This window comes from Lissotriton helveticus, chromosome 1_2 (assembly GCF_964261635.1).
Source record: "Lissotriton helveticus chromosome 1_2, aLisHel1.1, whole genome shotgun sequence".
Taxonomy (NCBI): domain Eukaryota; kingdom Metazoa; phylum Chordata; class Amphibia; order Caudata; family Salamandridae; genus Lissotriton; species Lissotriton helveticus.
Genome location: NC_136058.1, coordinates 225102978 through 225120079, shown reverse-complemented (window position 1 = coordinate 225120079; position 17102 = coordinate 225102978).

The following is a 17102-nucleotide window of genomic DNA, read 5'->3' as shown; positions in this document are numbered from 1 at the left end:
GCTTTCTTCCTTTGTATTTTATGGTATAGTAACTATACTGATAATCTTGTTGCTTATAATATGTCTGCTTGTATTAGCTAAGATACTGCACCTAAGAACACGGCATTAGAAATAAATATTTCAAACTTGCACGTGTCTTCATTTACTCCCCGTTTTGGACTGGTATGAGAGTATAACGAAAGAGTGTTCATGTGTTCCACATTGCCTGAGGTATTCTAAGTTCCATGTTCTGGGTTGTCTAATCATTGGGGGTATGGAAGAACCAATGAGACACTGATTGCTAGTCTGGTGGGGGATTTCCGCTACTAAGGTGAGTTTTGGTACACCCTAATTCACTGAGGTTCCAAGTCTCTATGCACAGTTCTGTGTAGGAGCAGAATCCCTGTTACATGGCGCCCATACGATGGTGGTCTTATTACATGACGATTGAGTAGTACTTCTATCATTCCTTAACCCCTTCACTATTGTTTCCGAATAATAGTAGTGTCGGACAAACCTACCTATAGTTACATAGGTCTGTTCAAGCTTGAATCTTTTCAAACAGTTTCCTTTTGAATTACTACCCAGTTGTGCTACTAAGTTTTACATTGTGCCTTTTTCTTTTCTGTGTCACTATGGCTGACATTGTTATACCGCAACATAGTCGCATTGCGGTTCGCAATCATTTGCAAGCATATAATGTTGGTTTGGATGGCATGGCAGTGATTTTGGTCGTAAGTGCTAAGGTTGCTTACCTGTTTGAGATATTCTACTCTTGGGTGATGTTTCCTGCAGTGGATGCGGCTATGCAGGTTTTTCACACTTACACACAGACAGCCGTGCCCAGGGAATACATCCCTTATAGGACACATGAGATTCCGATTTGTGCATGGCAGCACCGTGTTTTGTTTGATGGCTCCCTTCCCCACAGTGTAACAGCGATTAGATTGGGTGCTTTGTCCATTCCAGGTGCTTCCTGGACGTTCTTGGCTGCTTTCACCCCGCATCCTCGTGCGGGGCCAGTCCCCGTTGCTGAGTTACAGACCCTATATGACTCTTCTATTAGTGCCATTCGGGCCCTAGTTCAATATATTACCCGCAATTTCCAGGGCGGGCCCCTGGTGTTGCGGCCCTTCCAGCTGGACCGAGCGGAATGAAGCTTCGGCACTCCGTCAACGGCAGTCCTTCCAACGATCATTAAACGTGTTCAGGACGAACACGGACCTGAGGCTGCAGTTGAATTGGGAATGAGACTCTTGGGCTCATTTGATGTGGTTTCCGATCTGGTCATTTCTAATATAAAGGGAGATGCGGTGAACTTTCAAGTGGCAAATGCCTTACGCGATGTCCCCGATGCCGACAAACCCCGATAGTAACCGAGAATTATTACAGCTGCGTATAAAACCATTGGCCGCAATAGTTTAGGTGTCAAGCCCTTTACTGCTAAAGATAAATAGCAAACCCAGGCAGGATGCGAAGTCTGAAACAGACGTTCAACGCACAGCTCTGAAGAAAAATTGGAACAGAAATAAAAAACAGAGGAAACAGCAACAGAAACAGGAGTCTCGTCCCCCATCACCAGTGCCAGCGTCTACTGAGCGCGTTAATGATTTGCGCGACCGCACTATGATTAGGTCGACTAATCGATTTTAGGTTCCTGATCAACGTTCTTCTCGTTCTTTACAGGCCTCATCGTCAGGTGGTGGAGGCGGCGACAGAGGTCGGGGTGACTAGCAGAGTCGCGACCAGCCCCGCCCGAAAGACGGCAAAGGCAAGCAGGACGATTCTTCACAGAAGAGACCCCAGTTTCAGAAAAAGAAATTTGCCGCTTTAACAGTGCGATATGCCACAGATAGTGAGAACGCAGCTTTGGAATCAGACATGGGCGCTAACGTTGTTGGACAGCACGGCGAAGATTACCATTGTACGAGAGGCCCTGCGTCCACTACTGAAGGTGACAGCGACAGGCCAATATGTTGTTGTGGAGACAGCTGATACTAGAGTAGCTCCCCCTGATAGGCTTTATGAAATTGTCCTTTTAATTGAAGGTGACATACAATGTACCATAAAAGGGGTATTTTAGGAAAATCTTACTAATACCTATGACATTTTGTTAGCGGAGGCTGACTGGCCCCCACCTTTTGTTCTCGCAGCTCCAAGAAGGTAGGAGGTAATCCTCCCTAGTTTCGCGCACACTGTATCAAAGGAGCATGCGCTGAATTTTGCAGAAGATTGGGCTAAGGCTCTTGCGCCGGCTCTGTACCGTATGCACTATGGTTGGGATACGTTTTCCCGGCACCATGAGATTCCCTTACGGTCTATGCCACAGCCTCAACCTCAATATCCCATCTGGCGTGAAGCTAAGGCTTCCGTCGCGGAGATTCTTCAACAATTAGAATATCAAGAAATGATTGAAACTTGTGTGTCACCGATGAATAACCCACTTTTTACTGTGACCAAGCCTGACGGTTCGTACTGTTTGGTATTGGATTACCGGCATTTGAACTCGCATTGCCTTACCTGCCGTACCTGTGAAGTACAGAATACCCACGGCTCTGCTCTAGTGGATGGTCTTGTGCGAAAACGGTTTAAAACCACACTTGACATTTCCAATGGTTTTTTTGCCAACAATTTGGATGGTCTAAGTTCCCAATGGACCAGTTTTACCTGTGGCGGTAAACACCACCAATTTAAACGCCTGGCTATGGGCTATAAGAATAGTCCAGGTGTGTTTGCTGCCCGTATAGTCTCTCTCTTAGAGAGAGTTGACCCAGATGTTTGTCCGTATGTGGATTACATCTATCTCCCAGACGACGAAATTTGGGCGCATCTGTGTTGCGTTGACCGCATAATTTGTAACTTTGCGGACTTCGGTTACAAATTCAACTTTGCAAAGTCTCACATTGCAGAGTACACAGTGTTGTTCCTGGGCTATGAGCTCAACAATGAAGGTCGAAGATTGGCTCCTCACTTCTTGGAGAAATGTGCACAGCTGTGCTCTCCTACAACACTGAAAAAACTACAATCCTTGCTGGGATTTTTGAATTTCAGGCGTACTTACATTCTCAAACATCCCCAGCGAATCAAGCCTTTGTATGCTTTGATACAGCCTACTTTCACCAAATCGTGCTGGCTGCCTGAACATTCAGCCATTTTGCAATCTTTGCAGACTGATCTACTAGAATCTAAATTCTTACTGACTCGTGATAACCACACCAACCTGGTGATAAGAATCATCCCTGGGGCGGTGGGTTTCACTTACCTTACTTTTAACAAAGGAGACACAGTACCTATTGCTTACAAGTCACACTTTTACACTTCGGCTGAAATGCGGTTTTCCACTGTGGAAAATGTTTTGACAGCAATGCGAACGGCGATTCTTAAGGAACGTGCACTGCCGCAGGGAAAATGCATTTTGGCTGTTACCCCGTATCCTGCACTAGAGGCAGTGACGTAGGCCAGTGTACAAAATTTTAAAGCTTTGCACCCACGGTGGATGCAATAGGCAGCATCTTTGACGTCTCCAGATGTCACGTTTATTTTTGATGCCTCCTTACAGTCACAAGAGTTTCTGCAGTATGAATTTGTTCATCCTGCGACTTTGACTATGCGACCTTTGGAGGTTTTCCATTGTATCATTTACACTGATGGTCCAGCGCAAGTAGCGCATGTGTCTAAGCAAGCATACGTTTCCGCTTGCGCCATTGGGGTAGGTACCATGGTGAATGATGAATTCAAGTCCAAAGTAGTGCACACGCAGACTTTAGGGGACTGTACCGCACAATTGACAGAGCTCCGTGCTCTGATGCTTGCATTGGAGTACGCTGATCCTAGTGTGACGACTCTTATTGTGAGGGATTCTTACTACTGTGTCCAGTCTTACAATGAGAACCTGTTCTTTTGGATTCAGAATGATTTTCGTGACTCAAAAGGTAGCACAATAAAACATAAAATGATCTGGGTCTGAGTGGCTGAGCTTAAGGAGCAGTTGCCACTCATGTATATAATTCACACTCTCGGTCATCAGTGCGTGGGAGTTCACGCTGCTGGCAATTATTTGGCCGATGAGGCCGCAAAATCAGCAGTATTGACATATTTGGTTGCAGCAGGTACACGTTCCAAAAGTAAGATTGATGATGATATCTTGGCAGCTGTAGCTGAGACTGAGAAGGGAAGTAAATATCCTAAGGGGTTCCCTTCAAAGTATTCATACCACTTAAGTCCTGATAAAGTTCCTTATGTGAAAATACCTGACGTTGGTGAAAGACTGATTCCCAACGCAGACCGCAGGTGCACACTGATTACGGCTGCCAATGAAGGTGTTGCGTCTGCGCATGCGGGCGTTTTGGCTACTGTCCCTCAGTTACAACTACGGTTCTGGTAGGGGGGACTGTACAAACAAACGCGTGATTATGTCCTTCAATGAGACATTTGCCAGCAGATTAAACCTTCAACTGCTGCGCGTCCGCCCCAGACACAGTTGTACATTTCTAATAAACCACTTGGTTATGGTTATTTACATCACTGCGGTCCTTTTTCTTCTGATACTGCGTATAAGTACATCTTAGTTGCAGTTGATTCATGCACACGCTTTGTGTGGGTGTGGCCACACCGCAGCGCTGATTCGCGAACTGTCATAAGAGACTTGCGTGTCTTTGTAGGGATTTTTGCCTGTGGCACCTTCCATTCGGATCAGGGTCCTGCTTTCGCCTCTAAGGCGTATAAGGATGCCATGACTTCGTTGGGGGTCCAAGTCAAGTTTTCGTCTCCATACAGACCTGAGGGTAATACTGTTGTGGAATGGATGAACCGAGATTTAAAGCAGTCTTTGACAGCTAGGGTTATAGGCACTGGCAGGAACTGGCTGGCCCACCTCAATAGCATGCAGGGTGCCCTTAATAATCTCCCTAGAAGGTCTCTGGGTGGGCAGACCCCATATGAAATGCTCTTTGGTATCAAGATGTTTGTCCCAGACCTTGATGGTCTATACCAGGCGGCAGTTGCTGCCTCCTTTGACGTAGATGAACATTGCAGTGTTTTACAGGATCTGCAAAAGACGAGAGACAGTCTTGCAAAGGAACAATTGCCCTCCACATCTGAGGCTGCGTTGCAGATTCCGGTAGTTGGCTGGCTACCCCAAGTTGGAGAATTGGTTCGAGAGAAGATCGAAAACAAGAAGGAATTTGGTCCCGCATATTGAGCTCCGGTTCCATTGCTTGGCGTGAAGGGCACAAGAACAGTCATTTTACAACCACTCCCAGGTCGTAAAGATAAAAGGTATATCTCCATTGACAATGTCAAACTACACCCAGTGGCCGATTCTTCTTAGTGTGACTCCGGCAGTCTCGTGTCCATCGATTTTGAGAAATTCTGTTTTGGCCCCAGCTCCTAACACCAGGTCTGATGTTGCCCTCAAGATGCCTGCAGTTTCAAGTCCTTTATTGCGTTCACTGTCTGGTGCTCACCTTGATGAGATTGAATATACTTACCCCACTGACTTATCGATGCCTGATTTGCAAACTTGTTTGGCTACTGAATCCAGATTTTCATTTGACACTGACTCTCACACTTCGAAGACCCCTTCCAAGATTTCTGTTCTTGCAACACTGTTTAAAAAACATTTTTTGATTCCTCCTTGGACCTACATTTGGTTGGTGCTTTTTTCGATTTACCTGTTCATGCCTATTGGATTTGTGGTGTATTTCTTCTGCCTTGTCAACGGACACTATGTTGAAGAAAGAACATGCATTCGACATATTAATGGAACATTGGCTCCCCATTCCTCATCACACAGATTGAAGAGGGACCTGGCTTTTGCTAATATCACTGCTTGGCCCATCTTAGATGGGATTGTGTGGGATGCTATTAGATTTCAAATCCATGTCCCCACTGTGGTTATAAATGTCCCAAATGTCCTAAGAGTTTCTATGGGGGATGTAGTTAAACAAAATATACGTTCTGATGATTGGGATGTCCAGGCCGTAGAAGCTTTGTTTTCTGATTTGAAATATTATGGTGCCTTTGATGCTGAAGATTTATATCTAGATTCTGCAAATTATGGTGATTTGTTTTGTTTTCAACATTTTGGCAATCACTACCTGCATAAAGATAATACTCTTAATTATACACAGTGGGAGCATTGTCCCGCTCCTGTACAAGGCAGTTCCCCTTCTATTTTAAAGAGGTTCACTTACTTCACTGATTTTAATCAGTCAAATCCCAATGCGTTTTATTTTAAAATGACTGAAAAGCCCGCTTCCAAGGTTAGACTTACCCACACAAAATTATTTTATTCGAGGTCCTTTTTAGACCAATTGGCTGTTGGGGGCTACGAGCTGTGGAAAGATACTATTGACCCAAAATCTGTTTGGGGTTCTAAAAGTTGGCAAGTGCAAGGCACTGAGGCTTTGCATTGTGCATGGCTTATCCCAAACCATATGTTGTTTTTGAATTTCTCAATGTCACAAACAACTTGCTTTGGATTGGCTACTACTAAAAAATTAAATGCACCTTCATTTCCTGAATTAAAGAATATTCCGGTTGGGATAATAATACCAAGTTGTCTATCAGAGAGTTACAGGCCATGTTGCTGAATTCTTCCTTTAACATATCCAGTTTGGATCCTACTGGTTGGTTGCTGTGGCACAAAAGTGCTGATTCTTGCCAGCATCATTTTCTGGGTTTAGCTCTAGGCTACACACAGGTAAGGGTGGATCCCCATTTTGAAAGTGGCCATTCTGTTACTACCTATTCTGTAGCCAAATTATGTCAGAGTTGGCTCAAACATTCCACTTTGGTGTCAATTAACATGCATTTATCTAAATTGACTGACGATGTTGATCTGAATGATTTTGTGAAAGGCCCTGCTTCCGGTAGATCCAAAAGATGGATACATGCTATTTACAACGAGGTCTGGAAACTGTCCCAAATTGAGGCGGCTTCCCGCATTAGAGCTATAGATCAAGCGAATTTAGAGAAAGTGCTAGCAGTTGTAGATAACAGCATTAACACGCTTTCTTACCACATTTACACGTTAGATAATATTGTGTCATCTGTTGTTGATATTGTGCAAGATGAAGTGTCTGTTTTGTACCATGGTTAAAATCCATTGTATTCTATTATGCAGTTTGCATGGACCTTACAAACCTTGAAAGCTGGAAAAGTGCTATGGCACTACATGAATACATCATCATTATTTGCCCCGTTTAATTTGACTGAAAAGCAACGTTTTATGTCAATGAAAGATGCAACTTTTTCTATGTTACACATTGAAAAGTTAGAGCCGTTACCATTTTCTGTGGCTGAGACCAATTCAGCAACGTGGCTTATCCACGGGTTAATACCTCTACCTTTTCTCCTTTTCAAATTCGAAGCCTGTATGAAGTACTATGCAATTGATAGATATGAGCCTCTGGGCACCGCTTATCTTCATGAAGCTTGGTCGCTACCATTTACCTATAGATGCCTTAGGGCGGGAAGAGAGGTTTACTTGAATGGTGAGAATTACACTACAACACCAGATCACTCGTTAATGTGTAGGAATATCCAATTGCATGGCTCTTGTAACCAGAATGAGACGAATTTAGCCTGTATTTTGAAAGGCACACCAGCACCTGCTATCATACCAACATTCACATTACTGGCAAATAGGAGTTATTTACTTTTAAATAATGAAGATTGTTGTGGGATGGTTGCCAGAATTCCTTAAGTGGTTACGGTCAGTGAGCGTGTGGTTTGTTGTAAAAATGTAATGTTTCCTCCTCCACATGGGAAGCTTGGTGTTTCCATCTGGCCGACTATTCCAACCTTGAAAGCAGAGTTCAACAAGATGAGCCTTATAAGAGCTCTATTGTCCCAAAAAGAAGTCGCCCTCACATCTGCTCGTGAAACATTTGTCCTTCACGTGGGAAACACCCGCACAGAAGTGCATGCTTTATAAAATATTGATTTGCCCTTGCATTTTGGTGAGTTAATTCACACTATCTTCAATGCATCCTCCACCACAGGGCAGGCACACTTTTTTAAAGTTGTTAGCAGTGGCCTTGTGACTTCATTTTCAAACAATATTTGGTGTGTTCCCGGCATTTTTTCATTCTATTTTTTCCAGCCTGTTTGGTGGATTTCCCTTACTGTTAGCTCTGGCCACAGCGTACTTCTGTTGTTTTGTTTATTGCAAAATGGATGAACGTCCTGTGTTGCGAGAAGATATGTCACGACTGTTGCTGCTCCACAACCGAATGCTTTAGTATTATGGGGCGCTGCCTCTTGCTACCTTGGGTGTGGCTTATGGATTATCGTTTCGATTTTCCTTTTTCACATGCGTCCAGCATGTCTTTCATTGCCTGAGTTGCGATTTTGACTGGGCCCTGGATTTGTGTCTCTGCAATACGGTGTCTCCCAATGCGGATTATTATCAGCTTATGAGCCCCTTAGTTGCTCATGAATTGTTTTGTTCTGGCGGAGGGATTATGGCCGCCCTTGTAAACCCAAGAGACCTTCTGTAGATATAAAATAACCTACTAGCAAGGCAGGGTGAGATCTAGGTGTAATCTAGCCTATTTCCATTTAGCATTGTAACATGCTTTCTCCCATTGTATTTAATGGAATAGTAACTATGCTGATAATCTTATTGCATATAATATGTTTGCTTGTATTAGCTAAGATACTGCGCCTGAGAACACGGCATTAGAAATAAATATTTCAAACTTGCACGTGTCTTCATTTACTCCCCGTTTTGGACTGGTATGAGAGTATAACGAAAGAGTGTTCATGTGTTCCACATTGCCTGAGGTATTCTAAGTTCCATGTTCTGGGTTGTCTAATCATTGGGGGTATGGAAGAACCAATGAGACACTGATTGCTAGTCTGGTAGGGGATTTCGGCTACTAAGGTGAGTTTTGGTGCACACTAATTCACTGAGATACCAAGTCTATCTGCACAGTTCTGTGTAGGAGCAGAATCCCTGCTACACTTTCATGTGAGCTAACAGGGACTTGGATATAAAGCGAAAAATGGAGCAAATCCTTATGAGACCTGGAATAAGAAAATGCCAACCTCATGCATATACATAAACAATTAAACCTTTAAATTCTTGCGGGTAATTAGTCGGTAAAATAATTCACACCAAATAATGACTCAAACAAAAATATAACTCATGAATGCCATTTATTTATGCCTCAATGTGAATGATCAAGAAACACAAATCACAATTAAATCTTTAGCAAATGAAATCATTTAGTTCAAGTTGTACACAACATTAATAAATACAGTGAAGAAATGTAAGGAGCCACAGGATTGTGTCCATGACTCTCCGGCTGAAGAGTTATACCTGCTTGCTTTACCAGTCGGTAAAGTGCAGGTTGAGTCAGTTTGAAAGTTCAATTCAAAATAGGGTAGGTATAAGAAATCAAAGTTCAGTCCGACCGCATGTCAAGCAGGAAAATTATTCTTACAAAAGTTTATGCCCACAAAGTGTCAGTTCAGTCGTATGTTATGATTTCCATTGGATGTCCACTGTGGGCTGCTCATACTGTGACCATACCTCACTAGGAAACCCGGAAACATTAAGTAATACTTTTGTAAAATCATCAATTCCAACAATTTTATAATTTGCATCCTCTCCTTGGAAGTAAGAAAATGTGATTTATTCACTGTCTGTCCGTTCCCAGACACTCTCTCTGGGTTTGCAATGGTAAGGATACATTTCTGTCAACAGTGTGGCTGAAGGAGAATGGGACTTTTTGCTCACAATCACAAGAAAGAAACTCTCAGAAAAGTTCTCATAGCATCTAAAATGACGACTTCAGATAGTCCTTGCCTTTCTGAATGAGGAAAAGGAAGCATTCAAGGCCTCCATTAAAACTCACTAAAATCATGAGCACGTTAAGATTAATATAAAAAACATTATCATGAATAATTCCGTTTTCTTCTTAGTAAATTCACTCATTATTCTTTTCTTCAAAGGTTACATGTCAATTTTAAGCACTGCTAAAAGGGTACGTTTCACAGGTTTTATTTTTCGAGCGGATTAATATGCGTGTTGCTTTTGTGATTCACATTCATATTTTGCATATTTAATGAAATGAAATACTGTAGGAACTTTTGTTTGTTAAGCATCTTTAAGTTAGTCATTTTAATCTTATTTATTTATTTATTGTGGGTTTATATAGCGCTAGGAATCGACTCCCGGAGGAGTATCTCCACGCTTCGACCGCTGGGGAACCCGTCCTGGCTTACCCTGAGAGATGGTCCCTGATGGGTATCTCTAAGGTGCGACCAAGCATCCCCGGCGGTCTGGGGGGGCCGTTGTGAAGATGAGGCAAGCTGATGCCCAGAGTTGCCGAGTGTGGTTTCTGACTAGAGTAGGCACCGAGGCGAGAATTATCGAGTCCGCTGACCCTGGTCCACGACCCTGCCGCGTCGGGAATCGAACCCTGGTCCCGGGCCGTTCTCTGCTTACGGGTCTGCCGCCTCTAACCAGTGAGCCACACTTCTCCCCTAATCATTATGATTTACGATGTAAGCATTCTTTTCATTATGGCACATTAGGTAATCAGCAGCACATTTCTAAGTTAATCATGTTTTATTGCGTAAACATGTTTCTACATTTCATAAACATATAACTATTTTTCTTCATTCTTTATTCATGTTTTTCTCATTTTTCACGCCATTTTGCATGCTATTTATAATGCAGTATAGGATCTCATGTTTTTTTCATCACTTTATTTCGCCTATTTTGTTAATACTATATTAGTAAACCACGTCTAATGGTGATAATTGATATAGGCAACAGTTTCTGAACTTTTACACTCCATCACAGTTTACCCTAGGCTCTACTGACTTCTTGCGCAAAATTATCAAAAAGTCTTAAAAATCCTTCAATCTTTACTATAACTATATAATTCCACACATCTTGCCATGTATACTTCAGCCGCCTCTGGATTCAACAGTAGTGGCTCCTGGAGGGAGTGCTGCGGGGCGGTAGGGTGGGGCGGGGGAAGGGCAGGGTGGGGAGTAGTAAACTCCGGCATACGGCCGTACCGGGGTAAGTCCATGAATAAATAAATAAAACTAATTACATAGTGCACGAGGCATCTCCATTTGGCGTTGCAGTGTGCGCAATATAATTTGTTTTATTTACTTATGGCAGGGTAGGAGCCTCGATGCTCCCGCCATGTCATAGCAAACTGCTTTGGTTTTTGGAAGAGAGAGCAGGAAACCTGCTCTCTCTTCCGAAAACCAAAGACGATTGCTTTTCCACACAGGGAGCTGCATCTTAGCAGCTGCTCATGTGGAAAAGCAATGCCGGCTTCCCAAGGAAGCAGGGAGCCGGCGGGACAGTGGGGGGTTAGGGGACCCCCCAACGGTCCCCAACGGAGAGGGCCAGCCCCGGTGGATGGGGTGCCCGGGGCTAGAAGTGGCCCAGGCAACACAGCCCCCCTCCAAATCAATTTTTTTTTAAATGGCAATGCCCCAAGGGGATGGGGTCCCCGGGGCCGATTATGGCCTCGGGAGGGGGGGGCCACACGGCCCCCTTTCAAATTTTCAAAAAAAAAATAGGGGGCATGCCCTGGGGGATGGGGTCCCCAGGGTCAATTAATTAGGAAAAGAAGGGGGGCACACAGCCCCCCTTCTTAAAAAATAAATTGAAAAAAAAACCGGCTTTGCGCCGGAGACACTGCCCCTCTTTGCAGCACTCTGCAAATGTGCCCCCTGGCGCGTTTGCAAATGGGGAACTAATACTGGAGGTCCCAGGGGGCCAACTAGCCCACCAGTAACCTCCGGTATGCGCCAGGGAGCTGAGTTGCAGAGAGGTGTTCTGAGGCCACACCCCTTTTTACACCTCTCTGCAACGCAGCTCTGTGGCACTTAATGGAGGTACCTGGTGGGCTACTTGTACCCCAGGGACCCTCGCATTCAAGGGGAGTTAATCCCCCAATGTAAAATGCGCCAAGGAGAGCGTTTGCACAGTGGTGAAGGGAAGGGGCAGGGCCTGAGTTGACATGTGTGCAAACACACCCTGTGGCGCAGTTTAAGTTGGGGAATTAATTCCTCTTCAATTGTGAGGGTCCCTGGGGGAAAACTAGCCCACCAGGTACCTCCAGAAAGCGCCACGGAGCTGCATTGCAGAGTGTTGTGAAAAGGGGCGTGACCTCTGAACACGCAGCTCTCTGGCGCATACTGGAGGTACCTGCTGGGCTAGTTCGCCCAAGGGACCCTCAGGATTTCAGAGGAATTAATTCCCCAACTTAAAACGTGCCACAGGGCGTCTTTGCAGACATGTCACCTCAGGCCCCTCCCCCTTCCTTCACCATTGTGCAAATGCACCCCCTGGCGAGTTGTAAGTTGGGGAATTAATTCCTCTTCAATACTGAGGGTCCCTGAGGGCCAACCATACCACCAGGTACCTCCAGTTTGCGCCAGGGAGCTGCGTTGCAGAGAGGCGTTCAGAGCCCAATACAGCTCTGGGGCGCTTACTGGAGATACCTAGTGGGCTAGTTTGAGCCTAGGGACCCTTAGGATTCAAGGGTACTTAATCTCCCAACTTAAAACGGCCACAGGGCGCGTTTACACGGTGGCGAAGGGAGGGGACGTGGCCTGAGATGACGTGTGCAAACACGCCCTGTGGCGTGTTTTCAGTTGGGGAAATAATTCCCCTACAATAGTGAGGGCCTCTGGGGGCTAACTAGCCCACCATTGCTTCCAGTAAGCGCGACTGCGCTGCGTTGCAGAGAGGTATCCAGGCCGTACACCTTTTTACACCTCTCAGCAACTGCGCTTCCTAGAGGTACCTAATGGACTAGTTTGACCGTAGGGATCTTCAGGATTCAAGGGGACTTCATCTCCCAACCTTAAACGGCCACAGGGCATGTTTACACAGTGGGGAAGAGAGGGGACGGGCCTGAGGTGAGGTGTGCAAACAAGCCCTGTGGCGCGTTTTAAGTTCGGAAAATAATTCCCTTCAATCTTGAGGGCCTCTGGGGACTAACTAGCCCACCAGTGCTTCCAGTAAATGCCACTGCGCTGTGTTGCAGAGAGGTGGTGCAGGTAGTGCTCCTTTTTACACCTCTCTGCAATGCAGCGCTGTGGCGCTTACTGGCGGTACCTAGTGGGCTAGTTGGACCCAAGGGACCCTCAGGATTCAAGGGGACTTAATCTCCCAACTTAAAACGGCCACAGGGCGCGTTTACACAGTGGTGAAGGGAGGAAACAGGGCCTGAGGTGACATGTGCAAACACGCCCTGTGGCACGTTTTAAGTTGAGGAAATAATTCCCCTTCAATCCTGATGGACCCTGTTCGCCAACTAGCCCGTCAGTTGCTTCCAGTAAGCGTCGCTGCGCTGCGTTGCAGAGAGGTGGTCTAGGCTGTGCCCCTTTTTACCTCTCTCTACTACCCAGCTCTGTAGTGCTAACTGGATGTACCTAATGAGCTAGTTGGACCCTAGGGACCCTCAGGATTGAAGGGGAATTATTTCCCCAATTTAAAACGTTCCACAGGGCATGTTTGCACAGTGGTGAAGGGAGGGGATATTGTAAGAAAGTGGCTCTATATATACTGGACCGAAGTAAAATCAGCCGAACTACGACTTCCGATTTACTCACCAGTAACTTGAATTTCCTTCCATAGGCTAACATTGACTGGTTTCACTTGGAAATTCTTCTAAGTGTAGAGTTTTGGAACTTTAAAATATTCCTCTAAAATCAGCCGAACTACAAATTCCTATTTACTCACCTGTTATCAGGAGAGACCTCAGTGCTGCATCTTTGAGCCCAGTACTGATCCTGAAAAGTAATTCTAACCGTACTTACTAGTAACTTGAATTTCCTTCCATAGGATATCATTGCCTGCTTTTTGCTGAAAAAGTTTCTGTGTCGACTTTTGAAACTTACCAATATTCCTCTAAAATCAGCCGCACTACAAATTCTGATTTACTCACCTCTTATCAGGAGAGACCTCAGTGCTGCATCTTTGAGCCCAGTACTGATCCTAAAAAGTAATTCTAACCATACTTACCAGTAACTTGAATTTCCTTCCATAGGCTAACATTGACTGGTTTCACTTGGAAATTCTTCTGTGTGGAGTTTTCGAACTTTAACATATTCACCTAAAATCACCCGAACAACGAATTCTAATTCACTCACCTGTTATCAGGAGAGAACCCAGTGCTGCATCTTTTAGCCCAGCACTTACCCTGAAAAGTAATTCTAACCATACTTACCAGTAACTTGTATTTCCTTCCATAGGAATCCATTTTGCGCCAGGGAGCTGCGTTGCAGAGAGGCGTTCAGAGCCCAATACAGCGCTGTGGCGCTTACTGGAGATACCTAGTGGGCTAGTTTGAGCCTAGGGACCCTTAGGATTCAAGGGTACTTAATCTCCCAACTTAAAACGGCCACAGGGCGCGTTTACACAGTGGCGAAGGGAGGGGACGGGGCCTGAGATGACGTGTGCAAACACGCCCTGTGGCGTGTTTTCAGTTGGGGAAATAATTCCCCTACAATACTGAGGGCCTCTGGGGGCTAACTAGCCCACCATTGCTTCCAGTAAGCGCCACTGCACTGCGTTGCAGAGAGGTATCTAGGCCGTACACCTTTTTACAACTCTCAGCAACTGCGCTTACTAGAGGTACCTAATGGACTAGTTTGACCCTAGGGATCTTCAGGACTCAAGGGGACTTCATCTCCCAACTTAAAACGGCCACAGGGCATGTTTACACAGTGGGGAAGAGAGGGGACGGGGCCTCAGGGGAGGTGTGCAAACAAGCCCTGTGGCGAGTTTTAAGTTGGGGAAATAATTCCCTTCAATCTTGAGGGCCTCTGGGGACTAACTAGCCCACCAGTGCTTCCAGTAAATGCCACTGCGCTGTGTTGCAGAGAGGTGGTGCAGGCAGTGCTCCTTTTTACACCTCTCTGCAATGCAGCGCTGTGGCGCTTACTGGCGGTACCTAGTGGGCTAGTTGGACCCAAGGGACCCTCAGGATTCAAGGGGACTTAATCTCCCAACTTAAAACGGCCACAGGGCGCGTTTACACAGTGGTGAAGGGAGGAAACAGGGCCTGAGGTGACATGTGCAAACACGCCCTGTGGCACGTTTTAAGTTGAGGAAATAATTCCCCTTCAATCCTGATGGACCCTGTTCGCCAACTAGCCCGTCAGGTACTTCCAGTAAGCGTCGCTGCGCTGCGTTGCAGAGAGGTGGTCTAGGCTGTGCCCCTTTTTACCTCTCTCTACTACGCAGCTCTGTAGTGCTAACTGGATGTACCTAATGAGCTAGTTGGACCCTAGGGACCCTCAGGATTGAAGGGGAATTATTTCCCCAATTTAAAACGTTCCACAGGGCATGTTTGCACAGTGGTGAAGGGAGGGGATATTGTAAGAAAGTGGCTCTATATATTCTGGACCAAAGTAAAATCAGCTGAACTACGACTTCCGATTTACTCACCAGTAACTTGAATTTCCTTCCATAGGCTAACATTGACTGGTTTCACTTGGAAATTCTTCTAAGTGTAGAGTTTTGGAACTTTAAAATATTCCTCTACAATCAGCCGAACTACGAATTCCTATTTACTCACCTGTTATCAGGAGAGACCTGAGTGCTGCATCTTTGAGCCCAGTACTGATCCTGAAAAGTAATTCTAACCGTACTTACCAGTAACTTGAATTTCCTTCCATAGGATATCATTGCCTGCTTTTTGCTGAAAAAGTTTCTGTGTCGATTTTTGAAACTTACCAATATTCCTCTAAAATCAGCCGCACTACAAATTCTGATTTACTCACCTCTTATCAGGAGAGACCTCAGTGCTGCATCTTTGAGCCCAGTACTGATCCTAAAAAGTAATTCTAACCATACTTACCAGTAACTTGAATTTCCTTCCATAGGCTAACATTGACTGGTTTCACTTGGAAATTCTTCTGTGTGGAGTTTCCTAACTTTAAAATATTCACCTAAAATCACCCGAACAACGAATTCTAATTTACTCACCTGTTATCAGGAGAGAACCCAGTGCTGCATCTTTTAGCCCAGCACTGACCCTGAAAAATAATTCTAACCATACTTCCCAGTAACTTGTATTTCCTTCCATAGGAATCCATTGTCTGGTTTTCACCAGAAAAGTTTCTGTGTCTATTTTCACAAACTACAAATATTCCTTAAAAATTGCCTGTATGACTTAAATGCATTTTTTCAACCGTTTACATGAGATGCACCAGTGCTGGATCCAGGAAGCACCACTGAGGAAGAAAAAGTAACGATAACACTACTTACCTGCTGAGTGAATTTCCTCCTGTGTGCAAAAGTGTCAACTTTTAAAATACAGTAATATTCCTTAAAAATCACTACTGTAACCAAAACGCTTTTACTTAACTGTTTACAGGAGATATCCCAGGACTGAATCCAGGATCCAGTCCCTTGGTTAGAAAATTAATCCATAAAGTAATTAATTGCATTTAACTAGAAATTCCCTTTGAGCTCAATGTTGCATAGTGTTTGAAATTGTGTTGCCCATTGCAACAACTGTAACTACTGTACTTAAAAGTCTATTGCCTATTTGCAAAGTATTTAAACTAAAGTAATTTGTTCTGAGAAAGTATATTTTGTAATTCAATTTATAATGTAATTATAATGTAATTTAAAAAATAAAATATCTCAAAATAGTTGAAAAAAATGTAGTAAATCAGTATCAAAAAAATAAATATAACAAGTAATACATTTAAAAATTGTCATTTGCAAAACCTTTGAAATTCACTGAAAAAGCCATAGGTTTCAGATATGTTATAGTTAGGAATTAGCATTAAAAAACCTTAGAAATTCACTGAAAAAACCATAGGATTTAGGTGTGTTAGCTGGACATTTCACTCGTACAAAACCATTGAAATTCCTCTGTTATATTTAGTTGTACTAAGTATAACTCGCACGCCCGCAATCCACTGCTGATGATGTCACATATTACATCATTCATGACATGGTCAGTGACATCACTGATGACATCACTGACGCCATCTCAAATTACATTACTGATGACATCATCCACGTGACAATCTGATACATCTCATCATACACTAGAATAACCTTTCAACACTCATTATAAAATATGGAGTACCATATTTGAAACTATTGACACACC